This window comes from Schistocerca gregaria, chromosome 5 (genome assembly GCF_023897955.1).
Source record: "Schistocerca gregaria isolate iqSchGreg1 chromosome 5, iqSchGreg1.2, whole genome shotgun sequence".
Classification (NCBI taxonomy): Eukaryota; Metazoa; Arthropoda; class Insecta; order Orthoptera; family Acrididae; genus Schistocerca; species Schistocerca gregaria.
In genome coordinates, this window is record NC_064924.1 from 68,819,373 (window position 1) to 68,825,250 (window position 5,878).

At 47.1% G+C, this 5,878-nt stretch overlaps 1 pseudogene; it reads right to left on the reverse strand.

Moving 5' to 3' along the window:
* Positions 1–562: 562 nt before the first annotated feature.
* LOC126274461 (5S ribosomal RNA) lies at positions 563–680 on the reverse strand (annotated as a pseudogene).
* Positions 681–5,878: the final 5,198 nt, after the last annotated feature.

A 5,878-nucleotide genomic window follows, 5' to 3' on the forward strand; every position in this document is an offset into this window, starting at 1 on the left:
CTCTTTTGTTCGAGTTCTGTCATGAATTTTTAGTATCCCCAATTCGATTCAGTACATCATCATTAGTTATCGAATCTTCAGCAGTCTTCCGTACCTCCACATCTCAAAAGTTTCTATTCTTTCCTTGCCTAAACCGTTTGTCGTACAAGTCTCATTTGGTGTAAGGCTGTACTCCAGGCACGTACTTTCAGAAGAGAATTTTAAGGCCTCAAATTATGCAGTGTGTATTTTTTTTATTTATTCATTGCTGTTAGAAATGACTGCGAGATATTGCCATTGTAAGGTTGAGTATTACGTGCTGTACACTCTATGTACCTTTCAGTATGACATTGCATATAGACTGTCCATTCACAGCAATGTGCACTCCGTCTTCAGGCCAAAAGTGGCCCATCGGGACCATCCGACCGCCGTGTCAGCCTTAGCTGAGGATGCGGATAGGAGGGGCGTGTGGTCAGCACACCACTCTCCTGCTCGTTACGATGGTTTTCTTTGACCGGAGCCGCTACTGTTCGGTCGAGTAGCTCCTCAGTTGGCATCACAAGGCTGACTGCACCTCGAAAAGTGGCAACGGCGCATGACGACCCGGATGGCCACCCATCCACGTGCCGGCCACGCCCGACAGCGCTTAACTTCGGTGATCTGACGGGAACCGGCGTATCCACTGTGGCAAGGCCGTTGCCGACAGCAATGTGACACCTGTCAAAACTGCAAAACGTAAAGGAAGAGATGCAATGAGATCCTGTAATTGATATGAAGCCATGCCAACTCCAGGGCTGTGCACTAAGTTTTTCGGTTGAGGATCCACGGCGCGAACAGCCCGATGGAGGTGGCCCCGCAGATTCTCGGTGGGTCTTAATACAGGGTGTTTGGTGGTCAGAGGAGTAAGGTAAATTTATAAGATGGCAAGAACTATGGCCCTTACATGAAGTCGTTAAAGATCACCTAACTCACGTTGAGCGAACAGTAGGGCTGAACAAAAATGACTGACAAGGCACAATGCATCCATGTAGAGGGTATAGTATGGACGTATTGGAATAATTAATGTCGGGTGATAGTTTTAAAGTAATTCACACAGCATGAAAACTTTGTGGAAACGCCTCGATTTATTGGAGGCTAGTTTACCCCAGGGATGTACTCAGAGTCCCCAGCTCGTGGTCGTGTGGTAACGTTCTCGCTTCCCACGCCCGGGCTCCCAGGTTTGATTCCCGACGGGGTCAGGGATTTTCTGTGCCTCATGATGACAGGGTGTTGTGTGATGTCCTTAGGTTAGTTAGGTTTAAGTAGTTCTAAGTTCTACGGAACTGATGACCATAGATGTTAAGTCCCATAGTGGTCAGAGCCATTTGAACCAGTTTTGGAAGTACTCAGAATTGACTGTGGCCACCGGGGAAGTGGATAAGGGAAGCAACAATAGGAAGCTTAGGGCGGCTCAAGCTCTGAGAAAGCGGTAACGCGGCGTGGCCTCCAGCCGCCTTAAGATGAGTGACAGTGAATGGGTGGGTGACCCCGACTCCATGCTGGTGTACTGGGAAACAGACGGAGAACTTTACGCATGTTGATAAATGTCTGTCGTCCCGTTTTCTGTGAAACATGCGAGACAGCCGCGCAAAGCTACAGTGGAGAGGTCAACAGAGGTCAAAATATGCGTGTTTGTGACTATAGCAACTTCACGGTGAATTCACAGTCCGCAGAGCCTGAAGTAAATCAGGTGAAGAGCGACAGCGTGAAATACACCGGCCTCCGATGGGAACGTAGGACCGAGGAATTTGAAGTACTCTCCTGGGAGTCAGAATTCCGGAAAACTTGTTGTTTGTGCAGATGCTGACCTTGATGGGTGGCCTGGGAGAAGCTATATAACAGAAGTTGAGAGGAAGGGAAATTTTGTGGGAATTTGTTCGCTTCCCAGAGCAGGCATAATTAATGCGACTTGTGCTGCAATTGGTGTAAGTGATTTTGCTGGAAGGGAAACCGAGGTGAAGAGCACACGGTGATAAGTCTCCGTAGAGGTCCTCCATTCGCAGCTTGCCTAGACTGCGGACGTGGCGTTCTTTACTCAGCTTGCCTGAGAAAGAGTGAGCATCTCTGCAGTTACGACTTAGCAAATGGAACGACTGAGCTTGGAGATAGAAAGTTTTGGTTCAGCTACGTAATGAGCAAGGTAGCTAGGAGTGAATAGCCGAGTGCAGCCTTGCAACACGACGAGGTCGGCCGATGTCCACACAACGACAACGCTCCGCCACGCTGTATTCGGTGATATTGCGCCTGCTCCAGCCACTGATTAATTTGTTGGATCACGTCGGCAAAGTTTCCATGAGGGTTTCATGGGCCGTGTATTGTAGAATTCTTCTCGCACTTTGCATTACGCCTGGGTCAGTCGATAGGAATTACTTTTGAGTTATTGCGCTTTACGCCATGCAAACGCAATTTATTACCACTGCCTGATAGGAGAGTCTTGTAAAGTGATGATTGAAGGTCGGGAGATAAAATAAATTTTTGCTAATCGACTGCATCTGTTTCCAATCAAGTAGTTGAAATCCCAAGTCACTTTTTTAATTAATTTTATGTTCAACATTTGCATCTGGTGTTCAATAGCTGAATATAACATCAATGTGCACGCCTTTTTAATTAAAAGTGATCAGTTCTGAATAAATTAATGTCAACACTGCCACTGCAGTTCAGTCAGGAGTCACAGGGCCTTATTACTTTCTTTGCGTTATCCGATATTGCGGCAGTTTTGCTCTCTCTGTTGGTCTGTTACTCAATTAGCCGGGGTGAACACATGCCAAAACCAGATAAGTGACGGGTGGGGTGTTACAAAGTCATCCAGACGCTCTTCGAACCACGCACGTACACTGTGAGCTGTGTGACACGCTCCGATGAAAAACAAACAGCATGCAGGGTATGACACGGTCCCCAAGGATAGATAACTACTTGTGTTGATCCCCTGTGCCTTTCAGAATGATGAGCTCACCCAGGAAAAGCTACAAAAACATTCCCTAGACCACAACCCTCCAGACTTGTTTGCTTTCAGACGTTTCACACCGTACATACCAACTGTTATCTGTGCGATGGAGCGTAATACGTGATTCGTAGTAAAGGGCCACCTGTCGTCCCTGAGTGGACGCCCAGTTACCGTACTGTTGTGCAAATTCCAGCCTTTGTTGCCGCTGAACAGCAGTCAGGATGAGTGCATAAATCAGGCACCTGCTGCGGAAGCCCATACATCACAACGTTCGATTATCGTTGGTTGAGGAGACACATTTGGTAGTCCATTGGTTCATCTGGACGGTCAGTTGCTCGGCAGTCGCATGTCTGTTTAGCCCTATAAGGGTGTTACAAAAAGCTACGGCCAAACTTTCAGGAAACATTCCTCAAACACAAGTAAAGAAAAGATGTTATGTGGACATGTGTACGGAAACGCTTAATGTCCATGTTAGACCTCATTTTAGTTTCGTCAGTATGTTCTGTACTTCCTCGATTCACCGCCAGTTGGCCCAATTGAAGGAAATATAATGTTGACTTCGGTGCTTGTGCTGGCATGCTACTCATTGCTCTACAGTACTAGCATCAAGCACGTCAGTACGTAGCATCAACAGGTTAGTGTTCATCACAGAAGCTCTCCTGCGAACCTTGCAGAACTAGCACTCCTGCAAGGTACGCAGGAGAGCTTCTGTAAAGTTTGGAAGGTAGGAGACGAGATACTGGCAGAAGTAAAGCTATGAGTACCGGGCGTGAGTCGTGCTTCGGTAGCTCAGATGGTAGAGCACTTGCCCGCGAAAGGCAAACGTCCCGAGTTCGAGTCTCGGTCGGCCACACAGTTTTAATCTGCCAGGAAGTTTAATATCGGCGCACACTCCGCTGCAGAGTGAAAATCTCATTCTGGATATTCTCCATCGCCCAACTTTTTATTCATTGACTATCCGCCCGATGGACATTATAGTTTTATTTATTAAGGCTGGCCCTTCTACTTTCTCTGCCATGTTGTTTACCATGTTTTCATTTTTATACGCACCTGATTATGTGGCTATAAGCCACAAAAACTGATAGTGCTTTAGTAAAATTGGTTCAAGATACAGATGTTTGCAGAGTTCTCACTATAAAATAAAGTTGAGTTTCGTAGCGCGTGTCGATAGTCATTTGTTCGTTTGTTTTGAATCCTAGTGATCGCTGGTAGGCAGTAATCCAGTCAGCCAGCAGCCACCGGCCAAGAGGAAGCAGCAACAGGGAATTAACCGATTTTCTGACATTTTACGACCTCCCAACCTGGAGCGAATTATATAGTTTCACATGTGTGCTTTGGTAGTATAGTTTTTGAACATCTGATGATAATCTAATTTATTGGAGGCAGTTCTTGGATTTTCGTCAGTGTCTACAGTAAGAGTTCCGCAGCGAGTGTCGATAGTCCTTTGTTTGTCTGTGTAATGTAGTTTTCCACGATCTTCAGTATGAATCAGGGCTATGACTGGTGTGTGCGAATGCAAGCCCAGTCGGTGCTCTCAATTCCAGGCTGTGTTGGCTTCCGTTACATAGTTTGAGGCAGCAGATGGGCATCACTGTTCTCAGCCGACTGGGGAGATCCAACAGACATCAAACACGACTCACAAACCAGCCGATCGGTCCGCACCAGTGGCAGCAGTGATAAGCCAAGTTACAGAGAGCCTTGAGCTAGACCTCACACCTGTAGCCGAGTGGGTAGTCTCCTCGGTGAAGGGGGGGGGGGGGGGAGATGACAGACTGCGAAAGACTTCCCGGGGGCGAAATGTAAGGCCTCCCCAGTTAGTATGAGAAACTAGGTTCTAGGTGCTGTCTGTGGCTGACACCGTCCCTCATCCAGATGCAGCTGCTTGACTTGTTTCTGAAGAAATCTCTCGCCCTGAAAGTTGGGAGTTCCAATTTTAAGCTTGTTATGGGGCCCGTTAGGGAAGTAGGTGCCAAGAAGGGGAAGAAAGCCAATGTATACTCCATGTGCATAATTGGTGGAATCATTCCAGAGGAGTGCAGGGTGCAACCAAGCGCAGCTGGTGCCAGTGAGGTGTGTCGTTTTCGTTCGGAAGAGAAACTCTCTGGTTTGAGCGGCTATCTGAGGTGGTGAAGGCTACCAGTCTTACTCGCAAGATGAAAGCGGAGCTCACCATTTTCAGCGTACCTCTGGTACAGAGCCGAGTGGAGGGTCGGAATCAGAGGCTCAGAAGGGACTGCGACCGCGCAGATTGCAGATTTCTCGACTTGCACCACAGTGGGGGGGGGGGGGGTTCTGGTTCCAATAAATAGGTTAGTATTCCATTACACGGAGGAGGTGGCTACACGGGTAGCGGGGCTGTGTTTCATAGACTGGACGGTTTTTCTTACGTTAGAGTATCTCGAGGAAACACAATAAGGGCTTCAGTCTCAATGGGTGCAGGTCAAACACATGAAGAATGTAGATCTAGGAACAATCGGTATAAGAATTGCAAATAGTCGTAGCTGTGATGGAAAAGTAGCAGAGCTGCAAGCGCCAATAGAAAGCACTGATGGTCAAATCGTTATAGGCACTGAAAGTTGGCTGAAGCAAGAGATAAGTTCAGCCGAAGTATTTGCGAAGGACCAAACGTCCAGAAAGGCTAGGCTAAATACAGTCGGTGATGGCATGCTTCTTGCTGTTAGTAGTAGTTCATCGTGTAGCGAAACTGAAGCAGACAGTTCCTGTGAGTTAGTATACGTAGAGGTTATTCTTACCAGCCGCAATAAAATAATAATTGGCTCATATTATCGACCTCCCAACTCGTATGATACGATTACTGAAAGGTTCAAAGGAGCCTTGAGTCCAATTGCAAATACGTGTGCGATTCATACGATTATTACGTGGTTCGTGGTGACTTCATTTTACCCTGACTTTAAT